The 26,085-nt window shown below is 52.9% G+C and overlaps 1 long non-coding RNA gene across 1 annotated transcript; it reads right to left on the bottom strand.

Moving 5' to 3' along the window:
* Positions 1–1,078: 1,078 nt before the first annotated feature.
* LOC123522697 lies at positions 1,079–11,113 on the bottom strand. Its single transcript, XR_006680929.1, has 3 exons — positions 10,924–11,113; positions 2,855–3,008; positions 1,079–1,190 (listed from the first exon to the last, which is right to left on the bottom strand). It is a non-coding gene; the product is annotated as an uncharacterized LOC123522697 (long non-coding RNA).
* Positions 11,114–26,085: the final 14,972 nt, after the last annotated feature.

Below are 26,085 nucleotides of genomic sequence, written 5' to 3'. Positions count from 1 at the left end.
ATTATCAAGGGTTCATGAAGGAGAGGGGAGCGGGGAGGGAGGGGGGGAAAATGAGCTGATGCCAAGGTCTTAAGTGAAGAGCAAATGTTTTGAGAATGTTGAGGGCAATGAATGTGCAAATGTGCTTGACACGATGGATGGATGGATGAATTGTGATAAGAATTGTATGAGCCCCCAATAAAATTATTTTTTTTTATAAAAAAGAAGGTTGTCTGGAACAGGGGGAAGAACCCATTCTCTTATCTAAAAGGTGGGTTCCGGTGCCAACGGTCTCAGGACATGTGAAAGGTCCGCAGAGCCCACTCGAGTGCAATTGCAGAGCACTTCCTTGTCTCGCACGCTTTTCTCAGGATCTCCAGGCTCTAACAACGTCCCACAAGCCAGGTGACTCCAGGCATACAAATGTATGCCTCACAGCACAGGAGGCTGCCCATTGCCATCGAGCTGATGCTGACTCCTAATGGCATGAAAGGACAGAGTAGGAACTGTCCCACAAAGACTGCCCCAAGCAGACTGCCACATCTTTCTCCGGTGGAGCTCCTGGTGGGTTCGAACCACTGACCTTTCAGTTAGCAGCCAAACATTTCACCCCTGTGCCACCAAGGCTCCCTGCTGTGGAGGCTCAAAACCCCAGGCTCAAGCCCAGCCGTCGAGTCTTCCCACTTAGCAGCCCTGTGGGACAGGGGAGACGGCCCCGTGTGAGTTTCCGAGACCGCAACTCATCACAGGAGGAGAAGCCTCGTCTTTCCAGTGATTTCAAGCTGCTCACCTTGCGGCTGACGGCCCAGCACGCAGGCCAGGAAACTGGCCCCACTGATTTCTCCAGAGAGACCAGTTCAGGCCTGCCTTCTGGCTTCTGGCGATGGCTTCCTGGGGTGGTACATCATTCTCGTGTCTGTTCCATTGTCGCGGGGCCCCTCTGTGTCTCTTCTCTTTCTTAAGGACATTAGTCAGACGGGGCCCACCCGACTCCAGGAGGACTTACTGATAACATCACCTCACCCTATTTCCAAAACAAGCTGTATTCTGAGATACTGGGCATGAGGTATCTTTAACACGTTTTATTCAAGCCCTCCGCCATCGCAGAGCCGAGATTTCTCCATCTGCTCATTCCCCTTGCCTCTGTGATAGTCCTGTCATCAGAGACGCCGTCTTCCGTTTCACTTTATTGTCAGTCTGACTTGACGCACCTGCCAACAACAGCATTATGTGGACAAAAAGTGCCATTTTCTTCTTAGCCCTGCTTTAGGCCCATCTTAAGTGTGCAACTCGGGGGCATTAATCACATTCATATCATGCAGCTGTCACCAGGATCCGTTCCCCAATTTTTTTCATCACCCAAAACAGAGGCATGATAGTATAGGGAGTTACTTGTTGGGCTGCCAACCACAAGGCCAGTAGTTCAAAACCACCAACCATCTCAAGGGGAGAAGATGAGGCTTTCTGCTCCCGGAAACCCACAGGGGCAGTTCCAATCGGAATCAACCCATTGGCAGTGAGTGGTACGCTTGGGGTCAGTCAGAATCTTCTTGATGACAGTGAATTTGGTGGTATTGAATCTTTTATCTTAAGAAATCCCTTTGAACGTGCTTCTATAGGGTTTTAAGGATGGAACTCTTACCACAGTTTGGCTCCTCACCCTCACCCTCTCTGATGCTGTTGACCCCCAACCCCCGCTGCCCACTCCGCGTCAGCCACACTGCCCGCTGCTGATGCTTGACTTCACTATAGGCACCACTTCAGGGTCCTGCTCCTGCCGGTCCTTCTGCCTGGAACCTTCTTTCCCCGGTCACCCACCCAGCTCCCTCCCTCCCTTCTTCAGGGCTTTACTACGATGGGCCCCCTCACTGAGGCCTACCTCGACCACCTCTTCCAATACCCCCCCACCCCACCCCCGCTTTCTTATAGACAGCACATTCTAATGTCTTGTTTTTGTGTGTGTACCCCCTTAGCACGCTGGCTCCACACAGGCAGGGGGTTGGCCTGGTTTGTCCACTGCCCAGTGCTCAGAGCAGCGCCTGACGCTCACTCCACTGTGTTTATGGAGTGACCCCCTACACTAAGGTGACCAGACATCCTGCTTTTGGCAGGATAGTCCCGATTTTTAACAATTTTCCCTGCGTCCCATCGGCATTTTTTAAAAGTCCCGATTTTTGGAAAGAATGCATGACAAGCTAGGGTATACGGTTTTCAGCTGCCATGTGGCTATTTCACCAGGATATGAGTTTTATTAATGGTGTCCTGTTGTTGTCCTGCTTCACCAATGTTAAAATCTGGTCACCTTACCCTACACCCCAAGCACTAATCTGGGCACCAGGGGTTTTTGTCCAAGTGTCTCCAGTGATTAAAGAATTCACTCGAGGGAACCTGGGGCGTCCATCTAGGCTCAAGGGAACCATGTCTCTTAATTCCTTGGAGGTTTGAGGAGCTGGGCACCTGGCCTCTTTCCCTCCAGCTCCCTGCCCTCTGTTTCCATCTACTCGGCTTCCCCACAAACCCAGGAGGGTGGGGCCGTCCCAGAGAACTGGGGCGGCGTGGGTTGGGGCATTTATGATCTAGAAACACAGGTTTTGCTCTGGTGGGGCCAGATTTTTCATGAGGTTCTACCCTTTTATGAGGTCCTAGGGAGAAACGCTTCTGAGGTGCTGCCACCCCGGACATTCGCGGGGTGGTCCCACTGGCAGAGCGGCCAGTGAGGTGGCACATGTCATAGGTGGCCATGACGACAGCTTTCCAGAGAGTCAGAGGATTGATGCCCATGCCACAGGAAGAGGGGTGGCTGCCGCTGCCAAGGGGCTGATGGAAAGTCTGTCTGGGGTGCCTGGAGGAAGCCCGGGGCCCGCATGGTACTTACCCAGCCTTCAGGGATGCGTGGCACCCCAACCCTGGGGGGCTGGCTGCCTCTGCCCGTGGGGCCCTCGCCTAGCATGGCCAGCCAGCTTTTCTTTCCTCTCGCTCGAAAAGTCTTCCGGGAGACTGGGAATGACTCTGGAGTCCTCTCGCTCTTCCTGCGTGGAAGCAAAATATTTCCAGATCTGAAGGCGCGGGCGGGGGTCCTCAGGGCCATTAGTGAGTGCTTGCCTGGGCCCTCTCCACCTGGGCACACGGGCCAGTCACCACTTCAAACTTGAGCCCCGAGCCGAGCAGAGGAGTTGCTGCGACTCCAGAGGTTTCTTCTTTCCCCCTCTGAAGTATTTTGAAACTCAAGTGTCCACATTTCTGAGGGTTTGATGTCATGAAATTCCCATGTAGGACTGCATGTTGAAAACAAGAGTTGTCCCGTGTGTTGGAATGGGAGAGGGTGAGCGTGTAACTTAGCAAACCAACTCCTCAATGCAGCCTTCGAGGCTGGGACCCCCGGAGGCTGTGCCCTCGGGTCCAGCTGGTGGGAGATGGGCCCAGGGGACGTGAACCTGAAAGTGCCTGGGTTGAGGGTTCTTTCTATTTCAAACCGTCACACCTGGTACTTGAAGATTTCGTGTTTCCCGGGGCGTAACCCCTCTCCCCCGGGTTCTTTCCCACCGACCCCCTTCCCCGCCAGTCTGGCTTCACCCAAACTGCTCGGTGGAAGAAAGGCATTTCTAGGAAGAACAGGACCTTGGGGTCTTTCTCTTTTGTTGCTGAAGCCAGCCTCGTGGGGGAGGGGGGGGCATCCCTGACCGCAGGTGCAGCCACAGTGCTGGGGCAGACTGGGGAGCGGGCAGGGAGGGGTGGCAAAGAGTCTTTTCTTGTCTGTCCGTCTGAGAAGAGGTGGCAGCCAGCACTTGTTACCTTACAAAGCCTCCACAGTCTGCTCAAGCGAGCGGCACCCTCTGGGGCCCAGGGTGCCTGCAGAGCAAACACCCTCAGCAGCCTGTTGTCCTTGACTCCCTTCCCACTGTGGCCACCCAGGGGTGACAGGAGAACGGGCCTCAGAGGGCTTTCTGGGCCATGACCGGGGTACGAACTCATAGTTGGTTATGCTCGTAGTGCAGTGGCGGTGAGTTGGGCTGCTAACCGTAGGCTAACCACAAGGTCGGAGGTTCAAAACCACCAGCTGCTCCAGGGAAAAAAGATGAGGCTTTTGACTTCCATCAAGAGGGATCAGCTCAGAAATCCGCACGAGCAGTTCCCCTCTGTCCTCCAGGGCCACTCAGAAGCAGAACCCACTGGACGGCAGTGAATATGGTTTGGGATTTTGTTGTGTTGTTCTGTTTGTCGTTGTTGTTATCTTCTACATCCATAATCATCTTACCTTCATTACTGGTGATGAATGGGAGTGTGAGGAAGCCAAGAACTCGGGGCTTAAGAATGCAAGGCCTGTGCTGCTCCAAGTCCCCTGTGCTGTGAAAGGGGGGCTTCTGACTTTCAGGACACCCCTCCCCTCCCCCACCTCCGTCTCCCATCCCAGAGGAGTAGCAGCTGCCCCTGGGACACTGGCAGGCACTGGGACCAAGGTTGCCAGCCCAGAACGAGAACAAGGCAGCAGTTGTGTGGCGAAGCTCTCAAGGGCGTTGGGACAGATACCGGGGATATTGGACAGTGAGGAGCCGAGAAATGCCAGAGATTTTTCACGTGCAAGTGGATATTTCCTATGAGAGTTTCTAGACTAAATAACATGCTGGTGTCCAAGGGGACGGCGTAGACTGCTGACCTAGAGATGCTCTCCAAGTCCAGGATGAGCACCCACCCCCACCCCCGGCCCAGCCCCCGCAGCTGCCTGGAGGGGACTACGAGCAGAGGAAGGTGGAGGTGCCTGAAGAAACGTCTCCCCTGGAAGACTCCTCCCTCGGCCTGCCTCAGCGAGGGGGAGGAAGAAGTGGTGGGCAGACCTGGGGAGAAAAGGGGCTGGCCTTCTGAGAATAGAGACGCGGGCCTCCCTGTTAACTCATTTTCATCATATGTATGTATTTAAGAAGTCAGAGCTATTTAAATGGGCTGACATAATTCTTATTAACTAATAATGAAACTTGGGGTAAAGTAAGAGCCGTGCTTGGCTTAACCAGAATGGCTTCTAGACTGGTCCTATTCATAGAAGGCTATTATGAGCCTTCTGGTTGAAATGAGCAAGCAGAGGCACAGAGAGAGCCTGGCCTGCCCACTGGCAGATCAGAAGGCGGTGATGGGAGAGCCGGAGCCAGCCAGCTGTCGGCTCTGCTCTGTTGAAGCTCAGGGCATCATTTACTGGTTTAAGTCTGGGCTGTGCTCTAAGTTTAGGTACATGGGGCGAGGCTGATTCAGGCTGCCAGGCAGAGGGGATTCCTTAGAGTAACACCCTGTGTCTCCCCCGTGGCCTTACACGTTCCTCCTTTAACTCCATTGCTCTCTCAAGAGGGGGATCCCTAAGTGGTTAACACACTCAGCTGCTAACGAGAAGGTTGGCGTTTTGAGTCTACCCGGGACTTCCTAGGAAGAAAGGCCTGGCGATCCACTTGCCCCCAATCAGCCATTGACAACTCTAAGGAGACAGGTCAGCTCGGACTTACAAGAGCCCCCATGAGTCAGACTCCACTCCCTGGCAACTACCCCCACCCTCTCTCTCTTTATCTCTCTCTGTGGGGAACTTGGGGTAGAACTAGGCATGCTCACCATATCCCCTCTACCCGCACCTCACCCATTCTCTCCTCTCTGGGTTCTGCCCGTCTGCAGAGGGCAGGCTGGCTGGATCAGGAGCAGCAGACCCCAGGTTGTTGGCTGCTGCAACCACAATCCAGGGCGGCATGTCCCATCCGGGAACCCACAGGCCACAGTCATGTTCCAACAACAACTTGATAAAAAGGATAACGTGACGTCCCAGCTGCTGTTTTGTCTGGCTCCTGCATTAGGTTGATTATGCCGGTTCAGGGGAAAACGCCCTTCCCAAACCTAATAATTTCATCCTCAATAGCATGTGGACTCAGGGGGACCTGCCAGCTGAGTCTGGTAACCGTGAAGCCATTCCAAGTGCCGGGGACATAGGTTTCGTAAACTAAGTAGTAACGTAACATTAAAAGGACGGATCCAGCCTGCAAGGGTGGCCAACCTACTTTCAGAAAATCAGTTGATCCCGTAGAGAAATCTGACTTGAAACCTAATTTTAGATCCTAAATTCAACTTCTTAAGTTTAGGCAACAATTCTGTCAAGCAAAGTCTATAGAGAATCAATCATGAGCTAAATTAGGTTTCCATTAAAATTTTAAAAAGGCACATTCTACCCGTCTTTTGTAGATGTTGAAAAGGAGGCCCCTCGTTTTCCTTTTGTGTTTTGATACCTTAAAGTCATGCTCCAGATACTTTAAAGTGGGCATCCAGGTCACTTTGTAGCACAGGAGCCACGGTGGGAATTCTTTCTCTGCCTGACAGCATCCACGGCAATAGGCGATAGCGGAATATTTACGTACTTGCCTATGACACAGAATCAGACCTCGAGCCCCTGAGCACAGATGCTACTTGGGCTGTACTCAGTAATAGCGCACCGTGTCATGGATTGAATTGTATCTTCCGAGAAGATGTGTTGCCTTGGCAACACATCACGTGTGATTCTTCTCGGTGGTTGGGCAGTTATGTGATGCTGTTATTTGGCAGTTATCCCACGACGCCATCATCCTCATGATGTGATCGGATGTGACCATCACTTGGTTGAGTGTCAGGGAGTTAGGGTGGGATGTAACACCCTGATTCAAGCCTTGAGCTGACCTCAGCGGTGTTGCCCTGGGGTGTGGCTTGCATCGTGCTTTACCTTACATTAGATGAAAACGTTAGAGAAAGAAACAGAAGAGAGGTCTCAGGACCACAGGAAAGAAGAGCCAGAAGCCGAGTGTGTCCTTTGAACTTGGGCCCCCAGTGCTGTGACCCTCTAACACCCAGCAGAAGATTGAGACCAAGACGACAGCGATCTCCAAGGAATGCCGCCTCCACGGAGGTCAAAAGGAGACAAGGGCCCTTCTCTAGAGCCTCCACAAGGCTTGTGCCAGCATTCCCTAGAGTTGGCCCTCAGAATGTGCACCTCTAGCTCCCTAGATTGTGAGAAGGGAGCCCGGTGGTGGAGTGGGTAGGCACTGGGCTACCGTCCTCAAGGTCAGCAGTTGGAAACCATCATCCAGTCCTTAGGAGAAAGACAGGGCATTTCTAGTCCCGTAAAGACTCCCAGTCTCAGACACTCACAGGCTAGTTCTCGGTGTCCTACAGGGTCCCTGTGAGTCCAGATCAACTGATGGCTGTGAGTGAGATTGCGAGAGAAGGAATTCCTCTGTGTGTTAAAGGCATCCACTTGTGATAGTTCTGCTGTGGTCACGCTAGTTAACTCAGGAGAAACGTCGGTTGCTCAGCTGCTAACTGGGAGGCAGGTGGTCCTCTGTCAGGACGACCTGGTCGGAAACCCCAGGGGTGGGCTCTTCTCTGTCACACGGGGTCGAGAGCGTTTACATCAATCGGACGACACCTAACACGTGGTGTCACGTGACCATCAGGAGGCGGCGGGCCTCACATGCCGCCCCCAGCGTCCAGTCGACTCTGGCTGGTGGAGAGCCCGTGTGTGCCGGCGTGGACTGGTTTTCCCAAACAGGTGTCCAGCCCTTTCTGCAGAGCGTGCTGTCATACAAATGCCGCACGTGGGCGGCTTTTAGGACCCGAGATGTATTTTCTCAGGATTCTGGAGGCTGAAAGTCCTCCTAATCAGGGTCTCAGATGTGTCCACTCCTTCCTTGTCAGGAGTCCCAGGCTGTCTTTGTTTCTTGACTTGTCGTCAATCAGTCCTCAGGAGCCGTCCGTATGCCCTGCCTACTCCCTACACCTCACTTGTCTCTAGATAATGCAAACGTTTCTAGAACATACAAGGGATTAGATAATCCTTGTATAACTCAAAAATGATTAGAGTTAGAAGTTGCTCTATTTGGGTATGGTACAGTTAACAAAACAAAGAAAACCCAATTTCAAGCAAGATTACAGGCATAGGTATAGAGATGAGGATTCCAACACATGTTTGGGGGACACAGTTTAGTTGAGGACAAGGAGGTTGGTGACAAAGAAAGAAAAGGCTCTCCAAGAAAAGGCAGTCAGGGGGAGACTGACAGGGCAAGACTCATGGCTATTGGGCCCCCTCTATGGTCCCCATTATGGTGACCTCCATCCAGGACACACCCAAGCACGTCACTAAAAGAGAGACAGTCCCTCCCTTGACTGGTTAGAGATGGGTGGGGGTAATCTCTTCTCTGAGACACTGCCTGAGGGCAAGATCACCTGTATCCATGGTGAATGATCAGAAAGAATTCAACGGAGGCTTAATCTATGTGGGGACACTGCAAGTGAATTTGGGGCTCTCACAGCCATCCATAGCCCCTTTGCAAACCAGGGTGCTCCAAATTTAAGCTCTAATACAGGGGGTACAGGCTGGTAGAGACACCCCCAAGAGGTGTCATCACCTTGTGGCCTAATTGATAGCTTGGTCTCCACCCCTATCTTCAGCCATGAGTGTCCACTCGACCGAGGCGCTAACCACCACAGTCCTCTGCGTGCCATCTTGCTTTTTCTTTTTTTTTTTTTTTTAACATTTTATTAGGGGCTCATACAACTGTTATCCCAATCCATACACACATCAATTGTGTAAAGCGCATTTGTACATCGTTTCTCAAAACATTTTCTCTCCATTTAAACCCCCGACATTAGGTCCTCATTTTTCCCCTCCCTCCCCGCTCCCCCCTCCCGCATGAGCCCTTGATAGTTTATAAATGGGTATTTTGTCATATCTTGCCCTGTCCGATGTCTCCCTTCATCCACTTTTCGGTTGTCTGTGCCCCAGGGAGGAGATCACACACAGTTCCATGTAATCGGTTCCCTCTTTCCTACCCATTCTCCCTTTACCCTCCCTGTTTTGCCACTCACACCACTGGTCCTATAGGGCTCATCCGTCCTGGATTCCCTGTATTTTCAGTTCCTATCTGTACCAGTGTACCTCCTCTGGTCTAGCCAGACTTGCAACATCGAATTCGAGTCATGGTAGTGGGAGCGGGGAGGAAATATTTAGGAACTAGAGGCCATCTTTGCTTTTTAACGGTGTAACGGTCTCTCATGCAGCAGGGTTTTCCAGTGCAAGACATCGCTCGATTTCTTGATGATTGTCTCCAGACGCTTGGACTGTGGATCCAAGCAAAAGGTAATCTTTGACAAGTGCAACTTTTTCAGTATTTATCAAAACACTGCTTCTCAGTCCAGTTACGGGGGACGCGGTTCTCCTCCTCTTGAGGCGGAGTGCGTACTGGAAGCCGTGGTCTTGGGTCTTCGTCAGCAAACGCTCCAAGCCCTCTTCACTGCCGGCACACAAGGTGGCATCAGCTGCATCGTGCAGGCTGTGCGTGAGCCTTCCTCCAATCCCAATGCCTCCTCCTCCTTCCCAGACGATGTGCTCAGCATTCAGATCGAATAAGGATGGTGAAAAGATACAACCCTGATGCGTACGGTTTCTGGTTTTAAACTGCGCAGTATTGCCTGTTCTGTTCCAATCACTGCCCCTCGGTGTGTGCCTGGGTCTGGCGGGAGCACAGTTGAGGGTTGCACCTGGGGTGTAGCTCTGATCATTGTAGGGACCCATCCTGGAGAGGCCTGGAGCATCAGGAAGTCAAAGAGGGCAAGCTGTACTTGCTATCAAAGCTACCTGCCGGCCTGTAAGCCTATACAAAGGGAAGAAGAGGGTGAAGCGTGACTCTGTTTCAGGTCCGGGGAAAGCCCAGAGGCAGAGAATAAACCAGGGGGACCAGCAATTCTCATGTTCCCCTGTAAGAGCCAGCCCGGTCCAGCAGGGCCTACAGAATAGCAGAGATCCTGTGGCAAGGCCAAAGGAGAGCTTGGAAATTTGTTCTTTGGAAGAGAGTGGTTGGCATGGGAGCGCTTTCCCTTGCCACCTCACCCCCACTAGGGAAGAGGGGAAGGGATGCTTCCCCTCCCTCAGTCTAGAGATGAGGACTTCAAAGAGCCCATCCGCAGAGGTGACATGCGAACCAGAAGCTTGGGGGTCTGTCGTGTAACCAAGATCCCCTAAAGACCATCATCCAGGTGTTAAAACAAAGAGAGAGCACGGTGTGTGAGCAGAGTCCCACCCCCGGGGGCTGTGCAGAGAATGCCTGGGCGGTTTCCCAAGCAGCAGATCTGGGCCAGGAGAGAGAGCTGGCTCAGGAGGGCCGTGGGAGAAAGGGGCTGCGCGGCTGAGCAAAACAGCCCAACACCTCACCCCAGGAAGACGTGCTCGCTTCTTCGGGACACAGTGAGTGAGCACGTCTCCAACACAGGGAGGGGGCTTCTCCAAAGCACCCCAGCACCCTCACAGGAGACGTCAGCTTCAACTGTTCTGCCATGGTCACGGCCAGGGTGCCTCCCCTCCTCCACCTTCACCTGGAAGAGCCCCCAGCCCATGAGGGGAGGTAGCAGGGACAGAGACTGGTGACTACGTGGAGGCCACAGCAAGAAGGGGCTCTCTGGTTCCGAAGAAAGGAAACTCCATGCAATGCTGCTGCTCAGCGAGTGTTGATGTTTTGGTGGGGGGACCCGGGCACCTTTGTGTCATCCAGGAGGTCACTGGAGGGCCAGGACTGCTGGAGGGGTCACTCAGGATGACAGGAGGAACCCCCACCCCACCCCCCACCGTGCTGAACTGCCACGGAGGGGAAAGAAGTGGGACTTACTCCCATGCACCCAACAAGCCCTGCCCATGCCACATCCAAGTGTCACCAACCTGGCGGCGATGCCTGTGATTGGCTTGCGTTTTTAGATGGAATTGAACATTGGCAAGTCCCTTCTCCTGAACGGCAGACGCTTTCTTACTTGCGTGGCATTCTGTGCAGCAGAGCACCATGGGGCGGGACCTCTAGGCCTGTGCACCCTGACGTAAGAAGCGAGGAGCAGAATGCCACCCCCCATTTCCTTTTCAGTGCCTGTGAAAAGCAACTCCTTTCCCCTGTCTTCTCCAACCATCACCTGCCAGTCAGAGGCCGCGAGTGATCCGGATGCTTCCTCTCCCCACCACGTCCAGCTGGACCTGCAGGGCTGGTGCAGACTGCACCCCAAGCTGCGTCCCAGCCGGGGAGAGATGATCTGGGTCTGTACCAGACGGGGTGTTGAAAATCACCAGACTGGAGGAGCTGGCGTGTATCTGTCTCCGCTAAATTCCCAGGAATCCCGGGCGTGTGGGAAGCCTTGTCAGCCTGTGCATGGAGGTGCAAGCAGAGGGCAATTGGGCAATGGCAGCTTCTGACTCCCACTGCCCTCGCCTCCCCTGGTGCTGGCACTCTCCGTGCCAAGGCAGGCCAGTGCCAGGGCAGGCCAGACGCAGCCAGGATATTAATAGCCCTGGTACATGACTGGGCAGCTCGTGGGAGCAGATGTTTTCTGATCTGGGGAAAAGGGAGCTATTTATACTGGGAGTTGGATGAAAATTAGCCAGAGGGAAGGCTGCAACCACATTTCATGTTCCTGTCCTCCTGACTCTGGAGAAAGTACTGCACATCCTTAGGTCATTGTCATTGCCTAGAGTTCAACCAGCATACAGGCTTGAATGCCAGGCTCTGGGCAGACCCTGAGGTGCTGAGATGAATCTGCCAAGGTCCCTCCTTGCCGCAGGCCAGGAAGGAAGATAGGCCAGTGTGTGAGAATCTAAAAGCTCTACGGTACAACTATTAGTCTCTTGCCATCCGGAGCAAAGAAATGTGAAGGTAATCAAATATTCATGGAGTCAGTCTAAAGGGAAAATGGGCCATGTGAACTTCAGGCTGAAGTTCATATCCTGAGACCAGAAGAACTAAGATGGGGCCAGGCATCTACTGCTAACCACTCTGAAAGAGATTGCCATAGGTGGTCTAGGTCGGAGTGGAAGCAAAATGTAGACTGAAAAAAGGTCAAATTTACTAGTGTATTTGCACTTCAGTTTTAAGGGCTTGATTTGCAGAAGGCAACAGTATACCCCGGGCTCCCTAAGTCCATCTTGAGTCTTGACATACATTCATTCTCCATTTAAGTTCTTTCTGACCATTAACCAGCCATGAGGCAGATGCTTCGTGTTCAGCCTGGGTGTGTTTGAAAGGAGAGTACAGCTCCTGCAGGGGCTTCAGGTTGGGCGTTGAGCTGCTAGCCACAAGGTTGTTGGTTTAAACCCATCAGCCGCTCTATGGAAAGAAGATGAGGCTGCCTGCTCCCATAAAGATTTTTAGTCTTGGACGCCCTGTGCAGGGCCAAGATGACTTGGAACGGACCGTGGCCGTGGGTTTGGGTTCTGAAGCCAGAGCAGGGAGGAGAAGCCTTGCCCTCAGGGGAGTTGCTTGGACTTGCCCTTCGTTTGGAAGTTGGAATGCTAGGACTGCAGGGTCCTGAGTCCCCCACCCCTGACCATCGGGTAGCTGGGACTTGGAGAGGCCCAGCACCCGAGTCTCCAGGCTTTTCTAATCTGCCGACGGATCCATATCCCAAGCATGCTTCTTTTCTGGCTTGCTCTGCTGCCAGTCATGAGTGTATACGGGTTGGCTCTGTTTTCCATATCTATCAATTAATCACGTGGCCATGGGTCCTTGGGACACCGTTAGGGCCGTGGCCTGATGGTCTCCCTCATCTGGATGAGTTGTCTTTGTCCCGCCTTTATTCTGCTGAAGAGCTACTAATGGGGTCTCTATAAAATACGAATCTGGGGTCTTTTTACCCGTCCAACAATACTTCACCTGAAAACAAACGAATCCTCATTACCATCAAGTGGATGCCGACTCTTAGCGACTGACCTAGGGCCATGAAAAACCACAACAGCAAACCAGTGCTAAGCTGGGTGATTAAGACTATATGTATATATAACCAGTCGATCATTGGCAGATTCCTATGGTAGTTACATAATTTGTTGTCAACTTGAGACTTAAGAGTGAAGGGGTGGAGTGTAGACTATCAATCAGGTCACAGCTTGATGACCTTATTTGGAGGCACAAAGGAGATAAATAGCTCGATGGAGGTGGGACACACTCTCTGCCCAAGCAAGACATTCCTGCTGACAAGCCACATGGAACTACATGCTGATGGAGCCAGAGCCCTGGAGCTGGAGGAGCCACATGGAGACCCACGCCAGCGCTGAGAGGCTTCCACCACCACTGGACCCACATGACTTTCCACCCACTGGCCTGTGATCTTTCTTCCTGCATTTGGCGTCATTGCATGTGCTGTGTGAGTCTGAACAAGAATTGATAGACTGGTAATGGACAGATGGGCTAATATCGGACCTCTGGATTTGACCTGGACTGGGCTGGGATGTTTTCTTCATGTACAATTGCTCTTTGATATAAACTTCTCTCTTGTACACATGCATCTCCCTGGATTTGTTTCTCTAGTCTACCAGGACAAACACAATTCCATATTCACAAATTCACTTAAAAAGAAAGAAACCCACTGTCATGGAATCCATGTCCACTCTTAGCAACCCGACAGGACAGAGTAGAACTGCCCCTGGTGCTTTCCCAAGGCTGCAGTCTGGGTAGAAGCCGACTGCCCCCCTTGCTCCCGAGGGGTGGCAGTGGTTCCCATGCAGACGCTCCTGGCGAAGAGAATGACGCTCTGGCTTCCTGTTTCAGCGCTCACACTGGACCTACGTGTCCCTTTCCTTATCTGCGGAGTGTCACGCTGTGCCCCCATTTGCGCTTTGTGTTGGCTGCCTCACTGCTTCAAATGCCTCCAAAGCAGGGCCCCGTGTGGTCCCAGAAGGCTGCGCGGAGCCTTGTGGAGAAAACACAGGTGTGTGGGACGCTTCTTTCCGTATGCATTATGCCCTAGAGCAAACACAACCCTGTGGAAGTAAAATGAAGAGGCTGGCTGACAGTCCGGACTGAGAAGGCGTCCAAATTGACAGAGTGCAGATGGCTGTTCCGCTGGACAGTATGGAAGGAAACATTTTTGGTACAGTTGGAGTGGACACTAAAAGTGGCCACATCATCAATTGGCTGGAAGACCGTCAGGAGAATGAGAAGCAGGACGTCTGAAGGCAGAGACGTGCAGGGCTGGGCGGATAACTCACCGCCATCACGACCATTCCCACTCACAGCGACCCTGCAGGACAGGGCAGAACTGCCCCTGGGGCCTCGTCCCAGGAGGAGAGAACCTCATCTTTCTCCTGCAAGGCCATTGGGGGTGAGGCTTTCTACTCCTGTAGAGAGTCACAGGCTGGGAAACCCACAAGGACCATTGTTCCTGTAAGGTACATCTGAGTCAGCATCGCCTCAAGGTGGTGAGAACATAGACTGGGTTCCATGACAGCGGCGGGAATGTGCTCTTTGTCGATTACAGGGTGGTCCCCGGACAGGTTTTCCTCCAAAAAACCAGACTCACTGCCATTGCATCTGTCCACTGGGACTTACGGTGAGCCCCTGGGACAGAGTAGAACTGCCCCTTGGGTTTCCTGGGCTGTGAATCTTATAGAAACAGACGCGGAGGTGAGGGTGATCTGGCTGCGACATCTGTCACCCCAGGGTTGATTAGACTGATCTGGCTGGCTAGGCAGTGTCCCCTTCCTCCCTCACTGCTCCATGTGCACCCCCCCGAAGCTGCGTGCTCGGTCGAAGAGGACCACCTTCCCCGATAGAAGGAGGACCGTCCTTTGGTCAAGGGTAGAAGAGTAGCTGTGCTCCCCTGCTAGACCCTCCAAAGAAGTCTCAAGAAACAGACTGCCACGCCAGTCACCCAGGGAGCATGCTGGTGGTTTCCAACCGCTGACCCTGAGATTAGCAGCCCAAAGCATAACCGACCCCACCGCCAGGTGGGTCACAGGAGAATGGCAGGGCCCACGTTCCCAGTAACCTATGACTGAAACTACTTTCTCAACCATATCTGGTTCTGAGGGTCTGCTGTAAAGATTTATCAATCGTGTTGTGCGTGAGGACCCTTCATGCCTAAGTTATTGTATCTTGCACCTATTTGATCATAGGGGAGAGACCCTCTCGGAATAGACTATTGGGATCCTGCACCTGTCAGACATGAGAGAAACCAAATGTCCCCTTTAGGGCGTATGACTAGGTCAGCACAGATTCTAGATTCGTTTCAATACTTGCAAACGGAAGTAAGACTCCACTTTCAGAATGCTCTGTCTTCACACAGTGACTCTGCTTTTACCCTTTCACACATTTTTAATGTCGTTGACCATGAGTTGAATGCTAATGAGCCAACAATCTATATTAAATCAGGTCCCTTTAAAAAGAACCATACATGAAACAAAGTTATGCATTGATTGGTTGAGTTAGTTAATTGTGCCAACCTGGACGATAATCACATGTGGGGCTAATTGAAAGGCAGAAGGATAAATGGGTGGTGAGCCTCGCCTTTCTAGCTCTCAGGTCTCTTGCTCTGTGATGGTCGCACCAGGGTGCAGCTGCCTTACCAGTTCCCTGCTTCAGCTTGCAAGATTGACTTCTTACAAGACATCCCCAAGGAGAAGCCACATGGACCTATCCCGATGCAGCCCTGGGTGCTGGAGCAGCCGTGTGGAGACCTCTCTGCTAGTGCTGAGATGCTTGTTCGTTCACTGACTCAGCTTTCCTCCTGCAGTCGGCGTCATTGCCTCTATTTTGTGAGGTGGAGGACTTTGTGGACTGGTGTTGGGTTCATGGGTTAATGTTGGACGTGTGGGCTTGGGCAGCATTGGGTTGGGATCTTTTCGTGATGCACGCTTTCTTTACATGAAACTCTCTTATACATGAGTTGCTGTGGATTTGTTTCTCTAATGTACCTAGACTAACACATTGGTTGATGAAAATGCTGTGACCAGAGGCTTGTAGGAAGCTAACCGCATTTTCCCCCCCGAGAGCCAGTTCAGCGTCCCTGGCCACCATGGGGGACATAGAGTTGCTGCTAGCTGCCATGTTTCATGGAGAAAAACGCTGCCTGGCCCCACGCCATCTTCGTGATTATTGGTGTGTTTGTGCCCCTTATTGCAGCTGTTGTGACAATCAGCTGTGGTGCCGTCCCATGAAGGCCTCCCCTCAAGTCTTGCTGATCTTCCGCTTTATCCAACGGAATGCCTTTCCCGAGGGATTGACCTCTCCAGAGGGAGTGTCATGACGTGCATGAAAAAAATTCCACCATCTTTCCAGTCCATCTTTTCCATGAGCTCTCTGAAGTTCCTGGAAAAATAGGTGTGTCCAAATAGGTGTGTGTGGCTGTTAGGCCAACGCCACATCAGTGGGACCCAGGGCATTGCCACCACAAGCGATGAGGACGGACTGTCTCTGTGGAGTGGTGGAGAAGAAACCAGTCTGTGTGGCCTTGAGCTCCTGGGACAAGAAAGAAATGACCCCAGGCCTCCTTGGAAGGAAACGAATGGTGTTTCAGAGATGGCCGTGAGGAAGGCGAGAGAGGAACGGCATGGGGCGAAGTTTGGAGAAGGGGCTAATGCCAGAACAAAGATGGGAAGAGACGCTGTTGGAGAGAGGGCGAGGTCCAGTGCGTTCTTAAAGTCTCCAGTGGAGGAAACAGAGACCAAGGAGCCCCCAGCTCTGCACAGGGACCTGCCGCCTGGTGGTTTCGTGCGCTGTGCACCCACCAGGGCCAGGGCAGCCAAGCCGCCAAGCAGGGAGGAGCCTGCAGGCAGTGATGGCATCGGGCTGAGCTGGTCCAGGATTCTCAGTAGCCCTGGGCTTCCCCCCGATGGGGGGCTGCTGTAAGTGCTGGAGTGTTCCTGGCCCTCCAGTGTTCCGCTCACTCTGGGTTTCTGCATCACCGGGGGTTCCAGTCATCCCAGTGATTTCTCCTCCTCCATCCCGTAGCACGTCGCTGTCACGTATCCATTGGCTTCGCTTCTTTGTGAACTGAAGGCACAACCAGGGGTTAGTGAGTTCTAGGTGGGCTGACTGCTACTGGGCTTGGCCCCTCTGCACAGCACCCCTGCCCCTTCCACCGCTGCCAAGGGCGATGGGCACAGTTCATGGTACCGTAGAGAGAGGCAAAAAGCTACGGTGTGATCCTCGTTATGACAAACCACTGCCCCTTCCCAACAGAGGTGGACACAAGCCTGGAGGGCCTAAGACAGGGCTCCAGTCTGCAGGGCGCGATGGGACCTAAGGATGTAGTCAAAGATCTGCAGCAAAATGAGGAAAAATAAGGGCAAGTCTATTCCGCCACAAATCTGTTCCCAAGTGACTTACCCTGTGAGTCCTTCCTTGGAGAGTTTAAGTCTGCTTTCTTTGATAAGATGGTCAGGGTAGTGTGTGACCGGTGTCCTCCCTCTGACTTGGCCTAAGGAGAAGCTGGAAGCGTTAAGCAGCTGCTTCTAGTTAAAAGGGAACACGTGAGTGGCCCTGAGAAGCAGGGAGAGGGGAGGGCAGTCCCTTTATCGCTGTTCACCCAGGAGACCCCCTGAGGGGGCCAGGGGATGTGGGGGGGGCCAGCCCAGAAGGGAGCCTGAGGGCAGAAAGACGGGGGTTTCTTCTGAATAATCCTGGGCGTCGTTTTCTCCGTGTCTCCGCGCTCCCTCCCACCACCCACACGGAATCCGTTGTGAAAATGCCCAAAGCAAGCAAGACGGTGAGGCAGCATAGGGCTCCCCTCCCGTGGTCCTGCCCTCCGGGGTCTCGCCCAGAGTCCCGGCGGAAGCGTTGCTGTTATGAGACGCCCTGAGTCCGTTTCGACCAGAGCCACCCACGGACCACAGAACGAGACGCTGCCCAGTCCTGTGCCATCTTTGTAATTGTTCCTGTGCCTGAGCCCATCGTCGCGGCCACCGTGCCCATCCATCCTTCCTCCTCCTCTTCGGCACTGCCCCTGCACTTTACTGAGCATGACGTCCTCCTCCAGGGATGGAGCGCATGATCGAGTTTTGCAAAACCCACAACTTGCTTATGGCAAATAGGCGATAGATCCATGGACGTCCCTGGGTGGAATGCACAGAAATCAAGGTGACTACCCCTGTGGGAAGACACGATGGAGAAGCTCAATATCAGCAGCTAAAACCGGGCCAGGGCTGACTGTGGAACAGACCCTCAGTGGCTCCCAGGTCAGTTCAGGAGAAAGAGGAAGAAAGTCAAAAGGGATCCAGGAGAGCCAAAATTGGACCTTGAGTGTCCCACTGAATTCTGAACACAGTTGATACGTTGCACACAGATGACAGAAGGCCCGAGGCGCTGTGGGAGGGCATCCAGACCATCGTTCATGAAGAGCAGAAAGGAGAAAAGGTCAAAGCGGATGTCTGCCTAAGTGCCGCTCAATGGATGGACGGATCAGCAAACCGGAGATGGCACCCAACCATAAACAGCGATGAGTCTGCGAAACGTATGCACACTCAAATGCATCTGGAGGACGGAAGCCCATCACATAAGGACAGTGTGTTAGTCTGGGTAGACCAGAGAAAGAAATTCATAAACATGCATATGTATATAAGGGAGAGGTTTATATACAAGAGCAATTGAACATTGAGAAAACATCCCAAACCAGTCCAGATCAAGGCCATAAGTCTGATATTAGCCCATATGTCCGATACCAATCTATAAATTCCTCTTCAGACTCTCGAAACACATGCAATGAAGCCAAATGCAGGACGATCACAGGCCAGTGGGTAGAAAGTCTTTGGGTCCAGTGGCGTTGTAAGCATCTCAGTGCTGGCAGGGGTCTCTACATGGCTTCTCCGGCTTCAGAGGTCTGGTTATGTCCATGTGGCTTGTCAGCTGCAATGTCTCCCAGGGAGTGACAGAGAGAGAGAAAGGTGTCTCCTGCCTCCAAGAAGGATGTCCTAGATTTCCCAGAATTCTCAGGAGAAGGCCGTGCCCACACAGAAGTCTCATTGGCTATCTCCAGATTGACAGCCTTGACTCCCCCCTACACTCTTAATCCTTAAATTGACACCAGATTCGGTGACTACCACAGACAGAGAGTGTATGAGCCTACTTTTATCAGCAGCCTCATTGGCAGGGACAGGGGTCACTCAATAGATCACAGACCCTTGTCATTTGTGCTGATTGGAACCGTGGCACAGAGCAGGAATGCCAGGGGCACAGCTTGTCCAAAGTCACCAGGCCACGACACAGCACACAAAACGAAGAGATGGTTGTGTGACGGCGTGGCATCTGTCATCTGGCAACAACACCAACCATTGCTCAAAAGATGAGTGCCTGGAATCAAAGGACTCAAAGGAAGAAAACTGAGTGTCGGGCTGGATGGGCAGATGTATAGGCGCACGTGGGTATGGGCAAGTACAGGTGAGTCCATATGTGTGCACAGGTGAAAACATCTGTGTGTGCCTGCAAATAGACCTGCGCCTCCCTTAGCAACATGGTTGGTTTCCAAAGAGCAGGTTGTCTGGCAAAATCTGCGTGGCCCAAGGGCTGGAGGGTGTCTTGCTCACCCCATGGAGTGGGGCCCACCTTCCCCACCGCTCCTTTCCCACCACCACAGAGCCTGCAGGAGGTGGGGATGGGGGAGGTGGTTGGATGCTGCCTACCACCCACCACCTCTGGTCACCCATCCTGGGCCAAGACCCATTTTCCCTCAGCCCCCGTGGCTCACAGCCCACATCGACACCTCCACGCTCCCCATCTTCCTGCCTCCCCCACTGACAGTCCTGGCTCCTCCCTCTCTCACTCACTAGTGGCCGTGAGCCCTCGGTGGTCCATCCCAAACAGAGGCAGGCCCTCGATGAGATGGTTGACCCCTTGGCTGCGTCAATGGGCTCAGGCCAAGAAAGAGTCATGAGGCTGGCGCAGGACCCGTGTCTCCTCCAGTTGCGTCCAGGGTTGCTAAGGGTCAGAGGCCACTGGAGGACACCGAACAATGGCAACAACAACTGAGCAGCTGGGACAGGGTGTCTGGTTGGCCGCTCTCGCTCACACAGGAGTCTGTCAGGATGGTCCTCGGTGGGTCCTGGAGGAGGCATGTCTCCACAGGGAATGTCGTTACCGATGCTTCTCAGACATAACCAAATGCCTTGCAAGCATGTCTCTGGGTTTGAAGACGTTGGCCTTCCTCTCACAGGACAACTCCATCAAGAGGCATCGCAAAGACTGTGTAGTGCATTCCCGGGAGGGAGCAGCACCTGCCTCAACTCACGAGGGGCAAAAGAGGAACCAGCAAACCAATGTCTCAGAGGAGAAATGAGTGTCCAGGGTAAGGGCTCTTACCATGAGCCGCAGCCTCTCCTGTCCTGAGACCAGAAGATGGTGCCGTTCCAAATAGTCTGACCACCACAGATGGAGCCTGACAGGAGAGGGGAGCATTCTGGGTCAGGACACAAATTCTTAAAACGCTGGGTCTTGCTGGACCTGTTGAGACCAGAGACCTGGATGGGCCCTGGCTCAGAGTTGTTCTGTCAAACCCTGCCCCCAGAGCCGAACTGTAGGAAAGAGACCACACCGATTGCTACTCTGTGACCTTGATAAGGACACCGATGTGCTCACATCTATGGAAGTCCACACACCCTCGTTGCACACACACATTTGGGGGTACACACCTCACACTTGTGCACACCCATGTAAGCATGTCCTCACACAGGTGCCAACCCACAAGCTCAGATGGGCATTCATACGTACCCAAGGACAGACTTACCCTCTCATTTCTCACTCCCACAGGTGGGCGCACACCTCACATGCACACTCATACACGTGTACATTCACTCTCACAAATCGCACACATCCACCCACACTCACACACATGCACCTTGGCTCACACTCACACACATGCACCTTGGCTCACACTCACACGCATTCATGCTCGTGCACAAGCACACACCATTGGGTGACACAGCACCCCTGTCCCTTGCTGATCTCGTGAGTGAGACAGGGTCCTCCTTCCTCCTCTCTCACCCACTCAGGATTCCTGGGCTGGGATCCCCTGAGTAGCACTTGGGGCAGCTGTCCCTCCTGGGGCCCTGGGCAGTGAGAGAGCGCAGTGGCGGCTGAAACCCCGCCTGGGGACAACGGTCCAGGGGTAGGCGTGGAGAGGGCACAGCCCACTGTATTTCTGGTCCCGGACTTGTCAGCCTCCTGCCTGGTGGCTGAAAGTTGTTGAGAAAGAAAGCTGTTTTAATGCAGTTTCTGGAAATGACAGCTGCACTCAGGATGCACAGGGTTTGGCTATTTAAGTTGACTTTGGGTGTGTGTGTGTGTGTGTGTGTGTGTGTTTAAGGACAACTCTAACACTGTTTTGTTAGATTCACTTCTTTGAGGTCACTTTACTAACAGATTGCAATGGGATTTGATACTTGGGAAGGCGGGGAGAGGGTGGGGTGGGGTATGTGTGTTGTTTTTGAATCACAAACTGTACTCCAGAAAGTTTGGACCAGAATGCGACGTGAGAAGGAGCTACACGTCCTGTTAAGCATGAAGGCAGATACTTTTACTTCAGAGTCATTGCCGGGGCGTGGAGGAGTCAGAGGGTCGCTAAGAGATGGCATCAACTCCAAGGCCGTGAGTGTGGCGTTTGAGTTTGGGTCAGGTGTCTGTGTTTCTTAAAGATGCTGTAACACAATGGGTGCATTTGAATGACGGTGTTGGTAAAGAATGCTGTAACTTCCATGGCGGCGTGGTGGTTATATGTTGGGCTAACTGCAAGGCCAGCCATTTAACACCGTCAGCCGTTCCCCGGGAGAAAGACAAGGCTTTCGATTCTCGTAAAGAGTTACAGCCTCGGAAGCTCACAGGGGCAGTTTTGCTCTGCCCTATAGGGTCACCATGCGTCAGGATTGACTCAGCAGCAATGAGTGTGTTTGTTTGTGATTTGGCCAGAAGAACAAGCACAATGCTCTTGCAAAAAGTACCACCAGAAAGTGCCTTAACATCAAGGCTGGTGAGACTTCATCCCACGTCCTTTGAACACATTATCAGGAGACCAGTCTCTGGAGAAGAGCCTCGTGCTTGGTAAAGCAGACGGTCAGAAAAAAAGAGGAATCTCCTCCGTGAGATGAGTTGCCTCCGTGGCTGCCACAATGAGTTTGTTGTCATAGCAACACTTGTGCGGATGGCAGGACCAGGCAGTGTGGCGTTTTCCCTCTTGGACACAGGGTCGCTATGAGTTGGAACCAACCGGATGGCACTTAGCAACCATCCCCGTAACCAAGTCCTAAGTGGGCTGGTTTACCAGTGCGAAAATGTATTCTCTCCCTGTCTGGAGGCCTGAGTCTGATCTGAGGGTCTGAAGGGCCCGGCGCATGCTGCAGACTCACAGGGCCATCTTGCCTCTTTCTCCCCAGTCTCTGCCCCCGACCCATTGCCACCACATTGATTCTGACTCGCGGAGAGTCTGTGTGTTACAGATGTGACGTGCTCCACGGGGTTTTACAGCTGCAGAACGCCAGGGTTATAAGTTCAGCACTCAAATTAGATCAGGACTCACCCTATGGTGGTCTGACCTCTTGCTGACTGATACCATCGTCAAAGATCCCTGTTTCCAATCAAGGGCACCTTCACAATCACCAGTCTTAGGACTTCAACATATGTTTTGAGGTGAGACACAATTCAACTCATAGCATCCGATCAACTGTGTTTTCCCTGAAGAGAGAGAGAGAGAGAGAGAGAGAGAGAGAGAGAGAGAGAGAGAGAGAGAGAGAGAGGAGAGAGAGAGGAGAGAGAGGACAGGGCAAGGAGTTGGCCAAGTGCTGCTTTGGAAAGCATGCAGGTGAGACTCAGATGATGGGAAAGGAGGCGTAGGGCGCCCTCTGGTGAGAGCAGAGCAAACACTCCCTCCATCTGCAGTGACTGCACACCTTTTTCATTCTGCAGTCTCCAAACGCCTTGCGAAGAACCCAAGATTCATAACGTCACAGGGGACCCTTCAGAGCTGACACATTCAGGCAACTTGGAACCTGTGTGGTCAGTCTTGTACATTTAAGTGGGGTGGGGAGGGGGCAGAGGGAGGGACACGATGCCCACACCAGAGACTGGGAGAATGGAAGCCTGAGACTGATGGAGCCTAGGCTTCCGGTCCCAGGGGCGTCCGAGGAAAGAGGCGCGCCTTCCCTGTTGTAACTGGCCGTCCACGGTGCGATCAGCTTTTCTTCCGGGGAAGAGAGTTGGAACTGAGCAGATGGCAGGAAGTCTCTAAGTTGAAACAAGCCGGTGATGATAGGGCGTAAAAGTTCTTGTCAGGTACGATGATGAAAGTCCCCAACCAAGTGTTGTTGCGTCCACTCCGACGCTTGGTGACCTCATGGAGGCCAGGATAGAACTGTGCTCCAAAGAGCTTGCAGTGGCTGGCTTTCTGGAAGAGCTCCAGGCCTTTCTTCCAAACACCTCTGGCTGGACTTGAACCTCCAAGCTCTTGGTTAGCAGACAAGCGCATTAACTGTTTGTGCAATCCAGGCACTCCATAGACACTCACGTCGATTTTTACTCATAGCATCCCTTTGGACAGAGTAATAAAACTGCCCAGGGCTGTTTCCCAAGAAGCAGCTGCCACCTCTTTCTACCTGGAGCAGTCAGGTGCTTAACCACTGTGACACCAAGGATCCCTTCCCAAAGTTCCCAGGAACCAATTCGACCTGCTTGTGAAAGGGTGTGGTCTCGGAGGGTCTGCACGCAAACATCTGTGGAAGGGTCTGTCCTTCCCTGACACAAAGGCCAGGAGGAGTGGGATGACAGTTCTAGACAGACGAGGCCCGGCTGAAAGAATGGCCCCAGGCTCAAGGTTACATGCCCAGCATCTCCAGACTCTGGGCCAAGATTCCCATCCAGGACTCTCTGTGGTTCTGACCAGGGTCACTTTAGCTGCCCCCAGCAGGGTGCAAACCCAGAGCTGCTGGGGATGCCCAAGGAAGCTCTCTCTGCCGTGTGTAGCATGTGGGTGATGGGTTTCTTCTAAGGGTTCTTAAATCCCTTGGGGCATTGGGCATGGCCATCAGGGTGAGGCAGTAAAGACCTCCCACACGTGACACTCATACTTGCTGGGGGCCAGTCCACCTGTCTCTGGAAGAGGGCTTGGCGGTCCAATGGAGGGCCTGAGAAGGCAACCCTGAAGCCCCCATGGGAGAAGACCTTTTCCTCTCTGGTCTCAACACACCAGATTGTATATGTTGTTGGCTTTGCTTTTGCTGTGACTTGGGACTTCGGAGACCTGCTGTGTGACCGTCTTGGCTGGAGTCTGTGGAAGCAGATCCCCAGGTCTGTGGGACGAAATGGTTTGTATCACCTGGGCCCATGACATTCCCAGTGTTCGCTAGATTTTTATTTCTTGAAGCACGGAGCACCACTGATCCAGTTTGAAAACACCCTTTTATGATCCGTGGAGCAGGAAAAGGAGACCTTCCTTAGACGTGGAGTCTTGGTGGGTGGGATCGGAGGTCCAGCAGGGACTCACAGGGCCTGGCGTGGTCTGTGGGCTGCTAGGCACAAGGTCTGAAGTTTGAAACCCCCAGTCTCTCCAAGGGAGGAAAGCAGGGCGAAAAGTTACAGTCTCAGAAACTCACAGGGGCACTTCGACCTGTGCTACAGGGTCGCTGCGAGTCAGCATCAACTCCATGGCAGTGAGTGTGGTCTTTGTTTCTTGGGGTCAGGGGCTGGGGAGGTGGGGGGTGGGGTTGGAGTGGTGAGGAGGCCACACCTTCTATGGCTTTTCCCTTCGAAACGCCCTGAGCGCTCCTCCCTGCTCGGTTTGTAGGAGTCCCTGCGCTTGGTCAGTCATGTCTGACAAAGGAAATATCCCCCAATCTTTTAAGAAAGATTCTAAACAAGGCCTGCAATAAAATCTCCATCTAAGTGGGGAGATTTGGCTAACTGGCTGCTTTGACGAGTTGAAGGAAATACTTTTAAAAGTCCTATGTTACTTTGCAGTATCAAGGAGGGAGCCGTGTGTGGCAGGTGGGCCATGCCCTCTCCAGGGAGCATTCTTTCACTCAGCCACTGTTGTCAAGGGCAGGCTGCTGCCGAGGCCCCAGAGTGGATCCCGGGCTATGGTTGTAAGTTGCCATCTGGCCGGTTCTGACTCCTAGCGATCCTGTGCACAACAGAAGGAAACACTGCCCGGCCCGGTGCCGTCCTCACAACCGCTCTGATGCTTGAGCTCATTGAAGCAACCACTGTGTCCATCCACCTTGGGAGGGTCTTCCTCCTTTCCCCTCCCCTCTCCCGATGACAGGTCCAAAGTACTCGCGACATAGTCTTGCCCTTCTTGCTTCTAAGGAGCATTCTGATTAGACTTCTTCTAAGACAGATTTACCTGTTCTTTTGGCAGTCGAAGGCCCTTTCCAGATGCTTTGCCAGCACCCTAATTCAAACGCACCAATCCTTCTCATTCTTGGATCTTCCTAAAGCAACGCCCACCTGGCACGTGCATCGGAGGTGATCAGAAAGACCGTGGCTTGGGTCAGACGCACTTGAGTCTCACAGCGACACCCTTGGGAACAGGGCAGAGTTGCCACCCTGCCTCTGTGGGGCTTACATTCTAGTGTGGGAAAGAGAAGATCAAAGCACATAGGCTGATTGCCCTGAAGACAACCAAGCGAGGCTGAGAAGCTCTCGAGAGAGACAGCCCTAGATAGTTACCACCAACTCAGGGACTTCAAACCGTTCAGTAGGTCAGACTGAGCACGAGGCGGGGTCTTCCGCTCAGGGTACCACACAGTCAGAATCAAAATGTTGACCAGATGGGGCTCGTCTCTGGGGAAGAATCCACTTCCAAGGGCATTCCCATTGTTCACAGAATCCAGCTTCTTGCTTCCCCGAGTGCGGCTGCCCACGCCTTCTCTCTCACACAGCCCCTTCTGTCTTTAACGCGGCAGCAAGGGTACAGAGGTAAAGAGTCCTGGAGGTGGAGTGGTTTAAGTATTTGGCTGTTAACCAAAAACAAGCTGGTAGGGCCGACCAGCTACTCCTGAGAGAGGAAGAGGAGACCAGCAGCTTCCCTGCAGGGCAATCCCATTCGATCCTACTTGGTCACTAGGAGTTGGAATTCACTCCACGGCAAGGAGTTTGGTTTTTCTTTCATTCGGCATAATTATTTTGAGATTCATCTCAATGGTCTCATGTATCCATTGTTCATTCCTGCTGAGCTTTATTGCTTTGATTCCATGGTATGGATATACTGGTTTGTCTGTGGACTGCCAGCTGGTTGTGCCTATGGCAAAGCCACTGGGTAAATGTGCTCCACAAGACTTCTTTAGAGTATTGACCAGCAAGAATGCTACTTTAATGTGTGCCTGACCCATGCCAC

The sequence above is a fragment of the Echinops telfairi genome, unplaced genomic scaffold (assembly GCF_000313985.2).
Source record: "Echinops telfairi isolate 266 unplaced genomic scaffold, ASM31398v2 ScPeMD7_7457;HRSCAF=8495, whole genome shotgun sequence".
NCBI classification, from domain to species: domain Eukaryota; kingdom Metazoa; phylum Chordata; class Mammalia; order Afrosoricida; family Tenrecidae; genus Echinops; species Echinops telfairi.
The sequence above is the reverse complement of the archived record's forward strand: the minus strand, read 5'-3'. Positions and strand labels throughout refer to the sequence as shown.